Raw genomic sequence first — 20,978 nt, 5'->3', positions numbered from 1 at the left:
GGTACCTTTACTGATCTTGCCCCGCCTCTTGATTTTGACAGCTTCCCTTAATTTTCTCAAAAGTGAATCGTAATAGGCTCCTGTAATTGTGGTATCCTTTGCCAGGAAATCTGTCACCACTAATGCATCCTGGTCCCAGGAGACTGTGAGCATGACCTTGCCAGCGCAGGGCTGCACCCTTGCCTTCTTTGGAGGTGGTGAGTCCAAGTTCTTCTACTGCATTGACTGTGCTTTGGTCTTTGGATCATAGTGATCGACCCAGGTTCATTCTGTGTAATCAGTTTTTGAAAAACTTTGACTCATCTTCTTGGCACATCTCCAAATTCATCCTCGGGCACTCGACACGTTCTCGCTTCTGGAATGGCGTGAGCAACCTGCGAATCCATTTGACACCTTATGCATGTGCAAATGGTCATGAATGATAGTTTCCACAGACCCTGTACTAATCTTGACATCTTGGGCTATTTGGCGAATAGTAATGCGCCGATCTTCCAAAATTACAGCCTCAACTTGACGGACAGATGCCTCATCAATGGCAGAAGGGGGACGACCAGGTCTGGGTGCTGTTTCCACAGACTTCCGGTCGTCTTTGAATTTACGATGCTAGCATTTTACAAGGTCATATGATGGGGCATCATCACGATAAGTTTATTTCATTTCATGAAAAGTCTCCTGTGGTGTGCGTCCTTTCAAATACAAAAACCGGATCACTGCTCGACATTGAACAGGCTCCATTTCACACCTGACTCAGTTCAAACGCCTGTAAAACAGAAACCACACTTAGTTCAGAGCTGTCATTTGCCACATAGCCCGTAGGGATATAAATCATTGCACATACAAAATTTCAGCTATATCAGACAAATAGATGTAGGTCAAGGGCATTACTTATTGCACGCCCCTCGTAATCTAATAAAACATCATGTATTATTATATTCTGAAACTACACTGGTAGGTAGAGATTATGTTCATTAGTGTGAACTTCGAGAGTGTTTCATGATGTACATGTCAGTACAATATAGAGCCAAACGAAAATATACTCGATACACATAGGGTGAAGCCATTGTGAACTAAGGTTAGTTCCCTAGACAAAATACGAAGCAAGAAGAAGGTGTCAAATTGATAGAGGAAAATTGCGTCACGTGTTCAATAAAAAGTTTTAATTCAAATTACGGCGAGGGCGTAGCCGATCCAGACGTACAGATAATTTAGAATTCTAACAGCATTTTTAGTACGTCGATCAATTTTTAAGTAAGTATGAAAGCATTAATCTTTTAGAATGAATACATTTTTGGTCTCTCCCCCCGTGAATGAATTATTCCTCGCCAATAAATTCTTTAGAATCACCAACAAGTCTATTTGGTTTTCCATTCATGAGTTTTATTCTTCCCGAGTTAAAGTGTCGATGCAAGAAACATCGACATGGAAAAGTGACTATCAAGAATAATCACAGACGTATGTAAATCAATAGACACACTTTTATTATTGATTTAATTTCTTGATCGCTTACAACCGGTGACCTACGGATGCACAAGTACGCGCTTGTTGTAAAACAGATGTGCTCTCCCAGTTGCCACAATTTGTTTAAAATTATGTCGTTTTAACAACGTGTTTCGTTTATGAAACAGAAACAATACAGCATGAAGAGAAACACTTCCTGCACATAAACACAAAACATCTTAAACTGACTCTAATACAACTCTTACACACACTCAATCTCAACGTTTTCATCTCAATAAATATTTCTGTTTTGTTTTAATGTCACGGTTTTATTTTTATTGATGTTTTTCAGTTTATTCAATATCTATCTAGCAGTCTGTCTATCTATCTATCTCTCTTTGTGGAGAGTATAAAAGTATATACTAATCGATATAGTTATATTCATTTATTCAATAATTAAGTTTTTGCCTTTAATGTCTTGCTTGAGAATGATATACCACAGAGGTCAGTTTAGTTCTCTCACCTTCAAACAGTCTTAATATTTTATCTGTGACTGCACAATTATTTCGTTCCTAAGGTAACTATCGCTAGACGTCTTCTTTTCTCTTCTGATGAGAAGCATTAGGCTTCAAAATAAAATTCAATGGTATAAAGAATTTTTACTTACCCTATACTCCTAATTTATGTACGATCTTTATTGAATAAATGAATAAATCTATATATATATATATATATATATATATATATATATATATATATATATATATATATATATACTTCCGAATTGATTTATCCAACAATCAGCTGTTATAGAAACCTGTGATTATAAGATTTACAAAATATTACTGGTCGTAATATTCTACGTATTAACCAATCTAAATAGGAATTGCTCAATATACAGGATAGAGCAAATATATATATATATATATATATATATATATATATATATATATATATAAGTGGTCTGATCGTCCTCTCTGAGGAACGGTCTCTATCAAACTTTTGTTTTTGGTCCGCTGACTATAATCTTTATATAAAGGAGGTGTATACATATGTAACAAATTGAATTTGGTCTTTATCCGGTACAAATAAGCTACTATAAGTGGCTAAAATCGAAGAATAATAAAAATAAAATTTAGCAGGCTTAAGTTGACTAAAGTGTTTTTACGTATGCCCAAATATACATTTATAGGTTAAACAACGTTATTTTTTAGCTTTTTATGCATGAATGTGATGCAGAGCATAACGAATAAGGCTGATTCATGTTCTGATTTCGATCTACCTCGTGGCACTCAAGTCATATTTTGGTACTTTTGAAATCATTATTATATATTGCGAACAATTTAATAATAAATAAGAGAATTGATATTTTAATAATAAATACGAAAACAGCATGCACTAAAATATCACGTATTTTATGACTTGTCAATGCCAGGCAGTCTGCTATTATTTAACAAAGCAACAATCTTAGAAAATTATAATGCCGATATGAAATATTTTTCAAGATCAGAAAAAAGGACTATTTTAAAGATTATAAAAATAGAAAAGTTTGTTGGACAGATGGAATTCTTGAGAAATGTATTGGAAGACTAGTGTATATGACTAGGTATCCGTGACTGCTTATTAATAGACAATATGACCAGCAAATCATCATAGGAACCTTTCATAATATATTGCTTTTTTGAAGTATCGACATCTCAAATATCACCGGAACAGAAACGTTTTAGCAATCGGAAAAGACAACCACTTTTACCTTTGGATATTAATTCCAATAAGCAGGGCCTGTGGAAATTCCTTGAAATAAGGAATATATTTAAGGAACAAATATGTTTTGATAAAGCTGATATTCTTTTAGATAATGCGAAAAAATAGTTTTTTAATCAGAAAAAAAAACAATAACCCGCAACAAGTATAAGTTTATAAAATTTTCTATGAAAATAGTACATTTTATTTTTATACCTGACTTAAATAAGATATATTAATAAGTGCTAATAATCACTCAGAAAGTAGTATTGTAGTTTCCACATATCTCAAAAAGGACATTTTCGTCTCCAAATGACGTCATTAATATACGCCACTAAGATAATCACCGCATGTTTTCATATCATTATATCTAATTTGTCAAGTAAATTGTTATGACGCCAGTTTTATGTACACATTCCTAAATTAGTGTAAACAAATATTTATTCTAACTATTTTATTATTCAAAAACCTATTTCAGTTGCCAAAACGTTTTCGCTTGAATAATCATAATAATCGGACACAAGTACACATTTCGGTGTTGCCCAAGAAATATGCTACGTATAGATAAATATTCAAGCTTTTATCTTTCCAGAAATTTGGGTTTTCGTCGAATATCAATTAAATTTAACGCAAGGAGAGGAGAGAACGAAGCAAATATTCTAATAGGTTTTAATCTAATATATAAAACACTATATATATGTCTGTCTATTTTTCAAACTCAATCACTTCTGAAAGTCGCAGAGTGGCGCTACAAACCTAAAACGATTGGATTTTATGAACCGTTTTTTTATGAGTCTTTAGCCGGTTATAAATAGTTTTTAAATGTCAAAAATGGGTACAAAATTGAAAAAAAAGATCATTATAAATTTCATGCATTCACCTCAGTTTATTTTTAATCAGTTCATATGCGTGTCACGTGGATACAGAGGTAACGTCATTAGCTTTGAATGCTACATTTTTGCTTTCGGTTTCAATTCTAGCTGATGGCACCTATTTGACTTCGGAAAAAGAGTATCATTAATAATCTACACAAATTAATATTTGTTTCAAGCAGAACTTGTAGTTATTATTTAATGAAATGGTTTCTTTTGTTAAGCCACAACTTTGGATCGTCATAACGAATGGGAGGATAACGGCATGTGCGGTGAACACACAAGTGCCTATTTATACAATCATTTGAAATGAAAATAAGTATTTTGTTTGATCAGGGAAATGTAAACGCTAAAAATGTCGGAATATCTGTTTCTAATGTTAAAAAAAAACAATTTTAAAATAGTTTCGAAAACTTCTGACGTTGATGAGGATTTCGGATCAGTAATGTTGATTCCAAATGTGAGGCCAGCCTGATTCGTAAATCAGCCATTTAATTGAAATACATATAACATTGTTTTATATATAGTTTTATGTATTATAATTGGGTATTTTGGGGCTTTTATTTCGTCATTTAGGTTTTAAAACTAATCGACAGTAGCTATAAAAGTATTGAGTAAACGATCGTATACTGCAACGTGTTCTTTGTTTTATAATAATGTCATCACTTATCAAGTTTAAGGAGTACACGAAGAATTAATCAGACAAAATAATTGCCAACAGAAAAATGAGTAACACTATGAAAGTGCTAACATTAACCAGTGGTATTAGGTGCGTTATATAACTCATGGTGACGTTTATAACACTTTTCTTTTTATTTGAAGATGACCCTGTTATAATCAGTATGAAGGCAGTCTCGCCGTATTTTCTTTTGTAGACAGGAAGCTATTGCAAAGCTACTGTTTATGCAAGTTCCGCTTTGTCTTATGCACATATAAAAACAAGAGAAAATGTTTCCGAACCATGCGTCGACCCATGTTGTAACAGAGTGCGTATAAACGCGTGGGGAAGTATCAGCAGTAGCGAAGGATGGGCGACTGCGAAGAGATTAGCAGTAACCGAAAAACGCGCATATGCAAATTAGGAAGTGTGCGGGAGAAGAAACAGAAAAAAAGAGATAAAAATGCACCACATGGTTGGAAGAAAAACAAACTCGATGCTGAAGGAGCCGGGCATGAAAAACGAAAATTAAAATGGGCCGGTTGTACCCAGCCTGCGATCGGAAGAATGAGAAATGCGAGGCAGGCTTAAATGGGCGTGGCAGCGAGAGACCTTTTAAGTGGTCCCGAAAGTAACGGCAATAAAAACGTTTTGTAATAAAAGAAAAAAATGCCGACTTGGATTTTTATTTCTTTCTTTTTATTTTTATGCGTTTTTCAAGTGTAATGCCCTGCAATGTTACAAAGTAACTGATTTAATAATGACTTTGAATTAAAGCAATGATATTGCTTATGCAGTAGACGCATTTATTGTTATAGAAAGTTTGGCATGTATGTATGTTTGTGTAGTTATATGTAAAAGGTTCAATCTTAAATGAATCTACCAATTCTTATGAACTTGGGACTACAGCTTCTACGGAAAATGCTTAGTAACGTGCGATATATATTTCTTAATTTAGTAACATGCGATATCTGTTTTTTTTTTATTTAGTAACGTGCGATATATATATTTTTTAATTTAGTCTTAGGCAACAGCGTAAAACGGCGTGCAAGTCCGTCGTAAAAATGTAGATACTTTCGATTTTTGTGAAATTTTAATAATGGGTATGAGTTATTAATTAATAAAGAACCTCAAATTTTCAGTGTTAATGGATTCTAGCGAGCATAACATAAGCACGTCTTTCATTTGAAAATTCAAATATTTCATTGTATTAATTCAAGTACATTAAATACAAAAAAGGCAAGCCACCCCTAATATCAATTTCTTCGTACGACCTCTTAATTAATTAATTAATTAATTAATTATGGCAACTTATTACAGAAGGGTTATCTCCAAATCCAGCATTAATTTTTAGAAATTTTCTACGGTAGTTGTTCCAAATGTAGTGCATCCATTCTTTTTTAACAAAAAAGTAAGTGTTGAACCCTTATCTCCGAGTGGCTTCCGGACATTGATAAGTGGTGACCTCCATGTAAAAAAACAGAAGCGTGAGGTGTACAATTAAAATAAGCGCTATTTTGTGCTCCATAATTAATTTTTCTACATAGTAACCAAGATTCTCAATGCATTTTTGCCAGCGATAGGTGGTGGCTGTGCATATGCATCACGAGCTTTGTCACTCATATCTATGTCACTACTCTGAAATCGATGAACTCATTTCCTAATTGTGCTGACATCAACTTTATGGGCGCTGCAGAATGTTGATCCGTTTAGTTATTATTTTCTGTATGTAAGAATTCAATAACGCATCTCGGTTTCTGACCCACGTCTATAACAGGGGTTGCTTTCTTAGAATCTCACACTGTCAATATCTGCAACAGAAAGGATGATACTTTCAAATGATGATAACGGTGAAATTGGCAACCCTATTCTGATCCCTTAGGGCAGAATAAAGCATAGAAAGGATTATTTTTGTAACGCCCTTTATAGAATTCAGACCATGTGGTGGCTTTTGATCCAAATGAGAATAAGGATTCTAGACATAATGTTTAGTATCAGTATATTTTGATTTTAGTTTTCATAACCTTAAAGTAGTTCAAACCTATTCAAAGAATTTATATTACCTGTCACGTGACGGGTCTTTTGTTTAAATATTTACAATGAAAATTGCCTAGTGATAATGGTTTGAATGAAATCTTAATTTGTGCAAACGTAGATAGTCACAACAGCATTACTATTAAAATGTCCACTCATATAAAATATAATACTATGAATAGTGTGGCCATTAATTCGTTTTAGCTTATTTGACTAATGAACTTGCAATTTGATATGAATAATGCGCTGCGTATTCAGGTTGTTACGTGATGTTTTTATCTATTCTCTGCGAAGGAGCGTAACGCCCTGATAATTTGTTTGCTTTTTTATCTCAAGGTTTAATGAGATTCAAACGATAATAGCAAAACACATGATTGGAAAATTATTTTAAGAAATTCTTATTAGGAAGGAGAGACGCTTAACTACGTAAGATTACATTTTTAACTCGATTGCTTTAGACGGGGTGAACCTAACATGACTAAAAGAGACATAGCTAAAAAATATTTTCGCCTTGTAAAAGTGTCATTTATTAAAAGATCAATGACTACCAGTAGATAGCATATGTATATGTTTATATCTACTATTATTTTGACACTCACATTTCTGGCCGAAAACCGATTAAAAAGATTTTCCAAAATCTCAATAACCCTTATGTCAAATTTCGAGTCTGTAGACTGAAAATTCGGAAAATAGGGAACTGTACACAGACAGACAGACAGACAGGCAGACACACAGAGAGGTATTTTCTCTTTTATTGATATATAGATTAATTAATTAAATTTATTAGAATGTTATCTGTGATTTAGTTTAATTTAATGTTCACCGCCTCTAAAAGAACACCCTTTAGTTCGCGATTCATGCAACATGCAAACTCCTATCTCGTACTATGTCCTTAGACCGCTGGAAGCGACACTTTGTTAAACGGTTTTCAGTGTGACCAGCCAGAGCTGGTGCCAATCTTACCGACATTTACACTGGCAAGGCTCATTCTGTAAGCGAAAATCTCTCGCTTATATTGCTTTCGAGCCAAACCAGCGTGGGTTAGTTCAGTATAAAAGTTAATTTGCTACTCTTCTAAGCTAACCTTCTTTTTAAATTATGGAAATCGCTTCAGACAATATATGAAGCCACGTAATATAAGGAGCTAAAATACTACTTTATTATCAAAAACTTGCCACCTATAAATCTTACATGGAATAGATTCTGAGCTAGAAAACGGCAATTATTTTATTTTTGTCAGAAACATCGTTCATGGAATATGAGGACTAAGTTACTAAAATAAGGGAAACTATGGCTTTTAAATTTAAATTGAACATTGTCAGTGTAAAATGTTATATGTCCTAAATTCAATGCTTAAAGGTCTGATATTTTGTGTCCACTCAGGCTGAGTTTAATTCAAACTTTTACCTACATCCAACTTACGTCCTTGTTCCTTCATTCTAAATATAACCTGACACTTTTCTTAGTACATTGACTTCAACAATTTATTATGAATATATGAACAAATGTGAGATATATCTGAAATTCTAACACTCTATATTTATCTTATCAACCCATTCGACATGAGGACGATTTAGTGTAATGTCGAATGCATTTAAACGAATGTTCACCATTTGTAGATTATATTTTTACTTATACATGCGTGTATAAATCATGTTGTGGCTTATCTGTGAATACAAAATTACTCGGACGCTGTGTTGATATGCGACAAGTTTTATTTAAAAAGAGGCAGTCACATAAATCATCAAAATACGGGTTACTTTCATACGCGTGTAGAGTGAAATGCAGACACATCGATAGACTGAATTCCCGTCTCAATACTCCCGACCACATTGTATACACTATACTATTAGGGACAGCACTCTATAAATCCCTTCCCCGTTTTGAATTATTACTAGGAAAACTAGATCAGATGCATTCTCCTGCAAATCACGTGGTTTCGCGACTTCTGTCTAGGGGTAACACTTGGTCTTTAACAATGTCACCCAAACAGTTCTATTTAACCACGGTTCATGGTTATGTAACACGTGTTTGTCTGGAGAAATAAATGTGAATATTGTAGTGTGCGAATGATATTCTGATAAAATGGAAACCGTTTATATAGTTTATTAGATAAAAGATTTCAACTAAATGATAAATGGCTCGAACACATATGAGAAAACGATCATTTTAAACTACATCTACTTTTCAGCTTGTCAAATTCTTTGTTTAACACACAGACAATTTCGATCTATATAACAACATCACGCAAGTATTAAACGCAAAAGTTTCATTATTCATAATCTGACCGCTGAAAGTTCAATTCTTGTGCAAGAAAACACATTTTCATCTTGTCTATCGTTACACAAACAAATAGATTCCATTAAACCGAATATAATATAAAAGTGATCTTGATGTAAATCCCTTTCTCCATGAAAAATTCTTTAAAAAATAAAAGAAAAAAGCGGCAAGAAACTGATCATTCTCCATGTACGTCAGAGTATTTACGGTTCCAGATGAGAATTGCCTGAAGATAGCAGTCTCAATCCTACATAAAGCTGACCAGGGGCTTACTTGGCCAAAAACGTGGTGACGACAACAACTATGGATGGTAGTAATTGCTGAGAATATAATTAGGAGATTCGGATTTTTTTTTTTTTTTTTACATTTTCACCCCAAACAAGGCACATTGCCACTTTTGTGTAGGGGGCTACTATCAGGGGAAACATCTACTGGGGTACTATGTAGGGATTAGGGCAGCGAGATGTTGGTTCACGTTGCACTTGAACTTATGCATGTCAGTACAGTTGGGGAAGCAGTGACCCGGAATGGAATTCCAAAGTCTAGCAGTTCTGGGGAAGAAACTACTGGAGTAGAAGGATCTTTTACATCTAGGGATCTCTACAGTGTGGGGGTGGGATTTTGCAGGTTGTCGGGTCTGTCGAGGGTGTTCACGTCGTGGGGGCACAAGTGCTTGCAGTTCTTCAGAGCATTCACCATTATAATACTTGTAGAACAGGCAGAGGGATGCAACGTTTCGACGATGGGACAGAGGCTGGAGTTTTGATGCCAGTTTAGGGCCTATCAGATTTGCGACTCTCTTTTGAACCCTGTCAAGGAGCGAGAGACTAGTAGCCGATGCACCGGCCCAAATATGACAGCAATACTCCATACATGGGCGAATAGTGGCCTTATAGAGGTACAGGATACTTTCGGGTGTTAAAAGTTTTCTAGCACGGTAGAGAGAGCCCACCTTCCTTGCAGCGGCCCTGGCAATGCCCTCGATGTAACTGTTCCAACTCATGTTTCCAGTGAACGTTAGGCCAAGGAGCTTGAGAGACGTACTCTCAGATAAAGAGTCGTTGGCCATTGCTATAGGTGGTAGAGAAGGTTTCTTGTAATTATTGAATGAAACCAGTTTTGTCTTGGTGGCATTGAACGTGACCATCCATTTTTGTCCCCATTCCACTACTGATTGGAGGTCATCCTCTAGTGTTTCTGCCATTACTTTAGATATATGTTCGTTTGTTTTCCTGTCGTGCCTGCTATAGAGTGTGGTGTCATCTCAGAGGTAATCTTGTCGGGGAGGTCATTTATGAATATCAGGAACAGCAGAGGTCCCAGGATAGATCCTTGGGGCACTCCCGCATTTATATCATATTGTTTAGATGTACGACCGTCGAGGACAACCTGGATTTTTCTCTTATCTAAGAAGGATTTAATTATGTTAAGTATTCTACCAGTGATACCGTAAGATCTAATCTTCCTGAGGAGACCCTCATGCCATACCCTGTCAAAAGCCTTAGATATATCTAGAGCTACCGCTCTTCCCTCTCCCGCTTTGTCCAGTGAATGGTATATGCGTTCAGAGATTACAGTGAGGATGTCTGCCGTGGAACGAGCTTGTCTAAATCCATATTGACGGTCGGTCAGAAGTTTAGCATCTGTAAGGTGCTGGACTAGAGCATGGTTAATTAAGGTCTCAAATATTTTGGCAAAAAGTGGGAGGAGGCTAATAGGGCGATAATTTAATGGGTCAGTTCTTTCGCCAGAATTCTTGAATACTGGTACTACAGAAGCAGTTTTCCAACAGCTCGGAAAGCAAGATTCATTAAGGCATTTGTTGTAGAGTTTAGAGAGAACTGGAGCTACTTCGGCCGAGCACTTTTTTAATAGCACAGCTGGGATGAGGTCGGGTCCACATGCTTTGGAAGTGTCAAGGTTTTTTATGATAGCATGCACCTGAGCAGGGGTGATTTTCAGGTCGTCTAGCGTGGCGTCTGTCCGCATAGGAAATTGAGGTAGGGGGTGGTTTAGAGGGTCCAGTGTGGAGTTTGAGGCAAACCGACTGGCAAGCATGTTAGCCTTCTCGGTTGCTGAGCAAAGAACCTCGTGATTGTTGGTTAGTATCCCATCGTGGTTACCACCTGACGAAGGCAAGAGGAATAGTTTTAAAACAGATAAAATCTTGTCACCCACTTTTTACTGCTTAGCAACCCTTTTTCCGAATGAAAACCGATTTAAAAGCTATTTAAATGTCGTAATATAGGTTGAGAAGTGTCTTCGCACAGACACACGCACATATTCTCATTTGTATAGATATATAGATATGTATTTAAAGATTTAAAGGTTTGGAAACCATTTAGATACGATCATTTTATAGAAAGAGATTAAAGTAACCTTACCAAAATTATAGTTTTATAATAATTGGGTTGAATTAAAATTTTATTGCCAAACGGTATGGTAATAATTGCATTTTAGTTTCAAAATGAGAGTAAAAGACTAATTTAACTAGGAAACTTTGGTTTTTATCCCAACGAGTGTCTATTGGGGGGGGGTCCCTACATTAAAAGGACTTTGTGTTTACATTGCCCTCCTGGGAAAGCAAGTAATTAGAAATTCTATCAGTGATAATATTCGTAGTAATGACGGAACGATTCCAATATTTTTCCGATTCTGATAGACTTCCCGATCTACTTCCAAATTACCGATTCCAATACAATTACCGATTCTGATACTGATTCTTCATAAATTTCTAAATATTTACCTATAAAACTGTTACCGTAAAAACACATGTTAAATGTGTGGAGATCTACAACTTTTAGCTTTACTAGTAGTTTAAAATATATAAAGATTTATTATTTTCTTGTTACCATCAGAAGTGAAGGATTTTGTTTTAAATAAAATCAAATACAAAACGATAATTAAGAGAATCGTTTTTGGCATTGGAAAATAGGTAAACATTTTTCCGACTCCAATACCCTAAAACGTTCCGATTTTTTTCGAATCCTGATTCCAGTTCTGATGAATCGTCCTAATACTAATTCGTAGTATTGTAAATCCAGAATTTCCTTGGGATTCTTATCATTATCTCTGCAGGTAATGGTGTTTTTATTGCATATTTTGTGGTTATCGTTTCTTCGGCGTCTAACAGTCGTTAATCGTCTTCAACGGTGTCGAAACATTTTAACGAACTAAACACGCTGCATATCAAAGTCACGCAAAGAAGCAAAGTAAAGAAATTCGACTCAGCTTTCTTTCAGTTGAAATAAAGTGTATTTACTCATGGTACTTTCCAAACAACACATTACATCTTGTATCAAAAGTTTCTTAGTTCACCATATAGTTAACAAAACTCTGCCATGTCGAACACAATTTTTTTTTCTCTGCGTCGACATGTCTGCTCCACTCTAGTCGCCGCCAATCCTTTTTTAAATCTCTGCTTTTCTTTGCTATTTCTATATTTCTATATTTCTATATTTCTATATTATTGTTATACATCTTATAATTGACCAATTTTTTTATGATTTCCGATTTCAATGAACAACTACAGCATGAATCGAAATACACACTACTGAAGCCTGATTGTCACAGTTGATGCATTTCAAAAATGCAATCTTGGCGTGGGAGCACTTTAGAAGAACGATATGCAATAAAATTCTGCTTTAAACTTGGAAAAATGCCACAGAGACTTATGGGCTGCTTTTATAATGCTTTTGGGACATCTTATATGAATCGAGTATCAGTTTTTAAGTGGCATAAGAGATTCAAGGTAGTAAGTGAGTCTATGAGTTATGATGAGAGGTTTGGGAGGAGAAAGTCGGAACGCCAGAAGTGATTGACCAAATAAAGAGTTTCATGAATAAGGGCCGTCGTGTTTCTATACAGACAATAAAGTCCAGTTTGATGTCAATGTGGGAAATGCATTGAAAATTATTCGCGAGGAACTGAAGATGTGGAAGTTTTACGCGAAGTTTATCCCAACGGTGCTAAGAGAAGAGAAGAAATAAATACTTTGTAACGTTGTCATGGAGATGGTGAAGCTGATCAAGTCATGATGAAAGCTGAACCTAATGCTATGACTCAGAGACCAAGAGATAGAGTTCCCAGTAGAAGCATGCCGGCTCTGAATTGAAGTAGTTAACGAGGTTGTGACGATGGTAATTGACACGCTCACGCAAGAGGACTTCCTTGGAGAGTTCCAGAAGTTATTGAAATGATGCAGCAAGTGAATTGTAACCGAGGGAGATTACTCCGAAGGGAAATAGAGTTTAATATGTGTATAACTAATAAAATTGTTTATACAAAGAAAAAGTCTGGAAACTTACTGAAGGCACCTCGTACCATTAAAACTAGTGGCCGTTTGTAGTCCAGAATTTATTTTTCTTATGAAACCAACGAATACACTAAACGGGAGTTCGGGTCCATATGCCTCTGGAATCACAGAACACTCGGCCACAGTTCAGCAGCTATACTGGTCGTCCAAATAGCTCACACATTATTATAGTTGGCCATGATTGATCAGCACTGGTTGGCCGCTTCTGGTTCCTCCACTCGCCATACAAAGATTCCACGAGATGAATAAACTGATATTCTCAATTCAAAGGAGATGACACACGGCCACATTGTGATGTAGATTTGGATCCGTGGGCCACACTCCCGGCTTGGTGCAATTTAAAGCATGTTAACCCCGAACCAATACGACCAAAAGATTCATACGATGAAAGTATGTTGGCATCTGGCCACCTCTCAATCTTTTTTTATTCTTCTTAAGAAGGGTTTAGATAATTAGTTAGTTAATTAGTTAATTAGTTCGTTAATTAGTAAATTAGTTCGTTAATTAGTTAATTAGCTAATTAGTTCGTTAAGAAGAAAGTCAGAATAAAAAAAATAATGAATCAATAGAAAAAACGAGTCAAATCCTTTGGTCGTTTTCTATAACAGAGATTATATTGTCAGAAACTATATGATTATAAAGTTCTAAAATGTTACAATATGCAATGTCATTGTAACAGAAAGGTGATTTAATATATGTGACATGCGTAATATATGTGACATGCGTCAGGGCAACAGTCCGTTAAAGTAATACCCCTTTTCGTATACCTTGAATAAAGACGCTTCCATTCGATAGTCTGTTAGAAAAAGAAAATGTTTGTTATAGAATATCGCATGACAATATCGTTGAATCATCGGCAGCGATTTAGCTCGTTGTTTCCCTTCTCTTAAGAGATACCCTTTTCCTCTTCCCTTATGAGGTACATTTTATTTCTTTTTTTATTTCGGAGACGCCTGCATACAGTAGACAATAATGCTGGTCGGGGTGGCTTAGAGAAATTCCAAGCACCTGAGCGATTGGAAAGACGAAAAATTGGTAAATGGATGCCTCATAAATTGAACGACAAGCAAGCAACACACTGTTATGAAGTGTTATCTTTCCTTTTACGCAACAAGAACGATCCGTTTCCTGACCGGATGATGCCTTGAAATTAAATCCTTACGACAACCAACGACGCTCAGCTCAGTGATTAGACTCCGTCGAAGTTCCACGACACTTACCGAAGCAAGAGTTGCACCAAAAGAAGGTCATGCTGACTGTTTGGTTGTCTGCAACCGGTCTCATCCGTAACAGTTTATTTTAAATGAAAGTGGAAATATTACAACGGAGAATACTGTCAGCAAATAGATGAACTACATCAGAAACGGCGAAAACAAAACTAAGCATTAGCCAACAAAAATTCTCCTCCACTACAATGCCCGACTGAACGTTGCTAAACTGACCCTGCAAAAGTTGAACGAATTGGGCTACAAAACTGTCTCATTGGCCATACTCCCCAAACCTCTCACCTACCGACTACTATTTTTTTAAAGCATCTCGACAATTTTCTACGGGAGAAATACTTAAAAAACTTAAGCGATATTAATAGAATATAGAATTGAACATAACGGATTCATGGCACCCGACGAAAATATCCGCTAAAGTTGGGTCCAACAGACTCCCCATTGAAACCCCGTCAACCTGACAGTACATAATATCACAAAAACTACACTCCACGGATTTCAATAACTAAACCCACTGCATATTTCAGATATGTTGACGACACTTTTGCTATTTTTCCATCGCAAGGTGAAGCGTCGACATTTTTTAATAGGTTGAATTCTTTGTATGGGGCTCTTAAGTTTACTATGGAAAGTGAGAAGGACAATTCGCTTCCTTTGTTGGATCTTCTTGTCGAATGTTCAAGCGGATGGGGGGCTTTCTCACTACAATTTATAGAAAGCCGACATTTACTGGCCTATATGTGAACTGATTGTCTTTTGTACCAAAATCACGTAAGTTCGGCCTAATTAATACTTTGATACATAGAGCTCTCATGATTTGTTCGCCTAACAGATTAGACGCCGAACTCGATAAGATCAGGGAAATATTCATCAATAACGGTTATCCTGTTGATCTTATTGATGACTGTATTTTCAAAAAGGTTGCCGATTTTAAATCCCCTAAAAAGTTTGGACCCTTGAAATGCCCGGTTTATTTAAATTACCGTGGATTGGGGAAAAGAGTAATAGACTTTCCAAACAAATTCGCAGCCTTGGACTCTGCTATTGGCCAGCATTTGGTTGACAACCCGTGCTGTGCCGATAGATATAAAATAGAATGGTTCGAGGTGCTACATAGAGCGGACCCCAGAAACAATTTAAAGATTTTGGGGGTCTGTCTCTATTGCGGTACGTCAACATTCTTTGTGCCAACAAAAGGAAACATCCAACGAATTATTTCTCTTTGGGGAACTTTGAATCTTTTCTCCCATCCCCCTCTCTTGTTGTGCCAATATTTTAATCGTTTTTTAATCGTTAATAAATTTATTTTAGTGTCCCCATACTTTTGGCATATTCAATAAGTTCCCCATTAGAACTCTTTATTTTCGACATAGTATTATTTTATACGCTATCGATTTTCTCCTGATGAGATGATAGCCGAAAGAGCTCTAGAGAAACTTCCGCTTATTATTTTCAAAACTATATATATATATATATATATATATATATATATATATATATATATATTCAGAACGCCACCGCCGAATCGACATGCTACGCCACGAACAAATACCGTTGAATCGACACACATGTTCCCAAGCAGAACTGAACAATCCCGCCTAATCGACACGCCACGTTACGAAAATCCAATAACGCGAGACACATTATTATTAAAGAAGTGTATTTCAAAACCCGCAAATCACTTATCGGCTTGTTCCTTTTCATAGCCGTTGGGCGAAACCAAAGCGTCACTTTGGGGTAAGATGGGTGTAGTTCATTTGTGAACTTGATTTGTAATCGAAATGTCTCGGGTTGACTTTTTACTTCAGGTAGATGCACGACGCATTTTAAGGATGGATTTAAAACTCCCCTCCCCCACTTAAGAGTGCGAATGCTACAATCTAACAGGTTATGGGAAAATAGCTACACTGCAAACATTTACTTCAGAAATTCACATTTTAAAAATTTTAGGCATTTTACATTTATTTCAAATTCTATTCACCGGAAACAATGCACACTGCCAATAAAACTTAAAAAGGCCAGGGTGAATTAGGATGCATGAATGAATCTGGCAACTACGTGGAAGAGGTGTGCAACGATATACTTGTTCATGTTCCATTCAAATTCATGCATGCAAATGCAATCGGGGTAGAAGGCAGTAGGGAGGTATTCTAACTACAAGCCGGTCGAGAAGAGAAGATACTAGAGTTTAAAGTATGGAAGATGCCGGTGGTCTAGTGGTTAACGACACGGACTGACAACCTGTGTATTCCAAGTTCGAATCCAGTTCGTTCCACAAAAATCACTTTCACTTACGATATTGGCAAGCTTCTCGTGTTTCCACCCGTAAATACACGATATCTTTCTTGAAAGAATAGTGATTAGTAAATTATCAAGAAAACCAATACGACCAAAAGATTCATACGATCCGATGAGAGTATGGTGGCATCTGGCCACCTCTTTATGTGGTTTTTATTCTTCTCAAGAAAGTTGGTTGTTTGGTTGTTTTTGTTGTACGGCATATCAACCCTTTTCAGGTTATTTAATGCCGAATCCAAAGATTTTGAAGAAAGATGTTTTAATAGAATATTTGTTGTTTCCAAGCCAGTTTCTATTTAACCCATAGTTTGGACCCTAACAGGTACTACCACTCCGGGTCAGAGTGGACCTGGGAGCAATGGTAATTAAAGGGTGGCTCCACACTTCCCAAAGCCCGCAAGCTTGGGCCTCACCACTGGATATAGTTTAAGGTCATATCCAGGACCTTCTTAAGAAAGGCTTAGTTAATTAGTTCGTTAAAAAGAAAGTCAGAATTAAAAAAAATAATGAATCAATAATTCAACAAATAAAAGTGTCACTATCTTCCATAAATAAGATCAACGTTTCCACAACTAAATAGATATTAACCTTTATTCAAAGGAAAACTAGAACAGAACAATAATCGTTCGTTTAGCTAACTTTTGTTGATAAATGAGAGATGTATTCTTGTGTTTTATTCGAGCATACCTGTTAGTATTGAAACGGCTAGCAAAGGGTAACATATTATCAAGAGGCTATTAAAACGTTAACTGAGGCGAATTGTTTTCTTGGCGCCAATATACGTCTACGCGTATTAATTTTGCTTCTGCGTAGATGTATCGTAACAATTACGCAGTAAACCAGGCTCAGCTGGGCGAGCGCGAAACCAAATCGCGACTCAATTAAACGCATGATATTGCGCGTAAATTTAAACAAAATAAGCCGGTTAAAAAAAATCTAACACATTGCCGGATGCGCTGTGAATCAAACCTTTAATGCTTGAGATATAGTTTATTGTAAAAAACAAAATGTTTATCTTTTTTCGATATTTGAAGAGCACTTGGCGAAACAATTCAATTTTGACTAATCTAATCTGCTTGAAACTTCCGATAATTGAGCATGATACATATCTTGCCACAAACATACAAACATATAAACATACATAGAAAAGTAATAGAAATATGTGACCCGTGAGGTCATCTATTGAAGTCAAGCAAAACAATTTGTATCAGAAAAAAAATGCGCATTCAAAATAAGTTAAATATACTGTGTATCACTGTCTCTCTGTATCTCTCTCTCTTCCACACGCTCTATCTTTCTCTCTCTTTCTTTCTCTCTCTCTCTCTCTCTCTATTTCTCCCTTTATCCGTCTTTCCTAATTTTCACCATCACAATACGGGTTAAATATTATTACTTATAGAACCGATACTCACTTTTTTTATAATGCATTAATCTAATCATTTTATTCATGGCGCTACCAGATCAGGCTGTCTGAATATATCGGTCTCTTGACTTTAATGCACCAAACATTGATGTTATTGTATTTTTCTTATTGCAAATTTTAATAATGTTCTGCAAATTCAAAAACAAAAGCAATATTTTCTCATACTGAAGCATAAAATCTTTTACTAAAATAGTTAACCTCAAAAAAGGTTGATATGCCGTAAAAGAAAACACGGTGAGTAATTATATGAAGATATGAACGACTTGAAGCGTAACGTCATTTTTCCCCCCAATATTATTTGATTCGGCATTAAATAATTCGAAAAAGGTTGATATATCTTAAAAAATAAAAACGAACAAATCTTTCTATTCTTTCATTTCTTTATTCAATTCGACTGTTTATAAACGCGTCGAAAGTGATCGTAATAAACGACGTATAAAAATAAGAGGAGGGATGACAAGATACTTTTAAAGAGGGTGAAAGTGATGGATAAAGTAAGTAATAGATGGTTTCACAATTTACATTCATAATAAAAACAGTATATACAAGCTCGACTGGTTGAACATGTTTGCTTGTGTGTATCGTTGGGGGCTTTTAGCTAGTGTTTCTACATCCGAGTAAAATTCCCATCTCTCAACTTCCAAATACCGGCTAATACTTATTCAGTTGTTAGTGACCTTTCTCCGTCCTTTACCGTGACCCCCGCTCCTAATAGCCAACATCTTCCAAATATACCTACTTTTCCTCAGACGCTTACGTTGGCTAGATGGAAGATTAGAGAGGCTCGATCTAATCATTATGCCATGCACCTCATGACCTCCGTATTATATAATCTGATTTTCTAAAAATCAAAACCTTATTTTTTCATTTTTACTCAAAGACGATAACTGATGACTATCATGTTGAAAACAAAAAGGATTATGACTGCCAAGTAATGTTCTCAAGGATTCGCGTATTCTTGAAAAAGTGTATTATTCGATATTAAATAACATATGACTAGTATGCCGTAAAACAAGGCAAACCAATATTTGGCCAATTTTTGATGAATGGCGTCTAGGCAATTTTACATCAGGAAAAGAAACAACGAGTTTATAATAGCTAACTTCCGTATAGGATGAACATATATTACTCATAAACATTTATTGGAAGTTGAAGTCTCTCCCATGCGTAATATTCGTAAAGCTCCCTGTATAGTAAGATATATATTAATAGGCTGTCAGAAACTTTAACAAAACCAAAGAAAATACTAGAGGAAAAAAACTGTTTAATACAAATATTCGAGATAGACACGTCTGATCAAAAATTTAAGACCTTTTGAAAATCTTTAAAAAAGAAATCTTTTTAAGGATAGATTTTAAATTCCTCCCACTTGAGGTTACCAATATTACAAAGGTTATGGAAGAAAAGTTACATTTCAAACATTTACTTTAGAAATTTACATTTTTATAAAATTATCATTTTACACTTGGTCAACATTATAAGACCAGGGGTCTAAATTCTACGAAATTCTACAAAAAGTGTATGAAAACATTTAACAATACAAATTTAAAAATGAGTCCCACTATACTAGTTTTGATGACTTCAATAATTCTTTGGGGCTAGAATTTACTTATTGTTTCCATTAACGTGCAGGGATGTTGCTCCTGCTTCTGACGATGGCTTCACGAAGTTCATTTGTTGTTGAATATTGTTTGTCATTTCGATAAACATATATTGTCATCAATCCCCAAACAATTTCAATTGGGTTCAAGTCCTGTGAGCATGCAGGACGTCCCAAAAGATAGACCCCATTTTCTTGCGGAAAAGCCAACGTCCGTCGTGTAGTGTGGATTACAGCATTATCTTGTTGGAGTAACCATTCATTCCCGCACAAACAATGATCATCCGTCGTCAACAATGCTTTTTGTAGCATGTTAACAAAACCAGCCACTGTTTGACGACCCTGCATCACTTGGAGCACCATCGACCCTCCGTAAGAAAAGGCATCCCATACCATTAAACCCCCCCTCCACTCTGATGTGTGGAGAAAATCAGGAGGCATGTTTTTGTTATGCCACTATCGTTGGCAGCAAGCAGGATCATCTTGATTGAAATCTTTCTCATCAGAAAACAGAACTTTCTTCCACCTCTGAATAAACGATCAAACTTGTGACGTGGAAGCAAGTGATGAATTTGTTTACGCTTTTTATTTACCACGTTTTTGTTTTTGTCGTACGTGTCATATGATGATTACTGGACTACAATCAGCATCTGTGACATCCTTAATTTGACTAGAAGAAAGCCCTCGTCTTTCACAACAACCCGTCTTATTCTCCTACTTTATGCAGGAGAAATTGTTAGGTGCCTACCAGTGGATATAGCTTTTCCATAATTCTCTCTGTTCTTTAGAAAGTTGCAAATCACAGTTTTACTGCAAGTTACTTTAGCTGCGATCGCAAACTGTGACAAACCTTGCTAATGGAAACCTAGAATCCGAGCACGCTCAACTTCGGTAAGTTGTTTTAGGCATCGTGACGCCTTTACGATGTGATTGCTCATCTGTAACTAAAAAACAAAACACATTTATTACCCCTAGTCTTATGATTTTGATCAAGTGTAAAATGCCTTATTTTATAAAAATATAAATTTCTGGATTAAAATTTTGGAATGTACCTTTTTTTTCATAATGTTTAGATTGTATTATTGGTAAACTTTA

At 35.8% G+C, this 20,978-nt stretch overlaps 1 protein-coding gene across 1 annotated transcript in view; it reads right to left on the bottom strand.

Moving 5' to 3' along the window:
- LOC145296663 (membrane metallo-endopeptidase-like 1) overlaps nucleotides 1-20,978 on the bottom strand; it is a 336,498-nt gene that overhangs the window by 257,879 nt on the left and 57,641 nt on the right. The gene's annotated exons all lie outside the window — the stretch shown is intronic.

The sequence above is a fragment of the Euprymna scolopes genome, chromosome 17 (genome assembly GCF_053919585.1).
Source record: "Euprymna scolopes isolate OS-2025 chromosome 17, ASM5391958v1, whole genome shotgun sequence".
Lineage (NCBI taxonomy): Eukaryota > Metazoa > Mollusca > Cephalopoda > Sepiida > Sepiolidae > Euprymna > Euprymna scolopes.
Note: the sequence above shows the minus strand (reverse complement) of the source record. Positions and strands in the feature narration are given on the sequence as shown.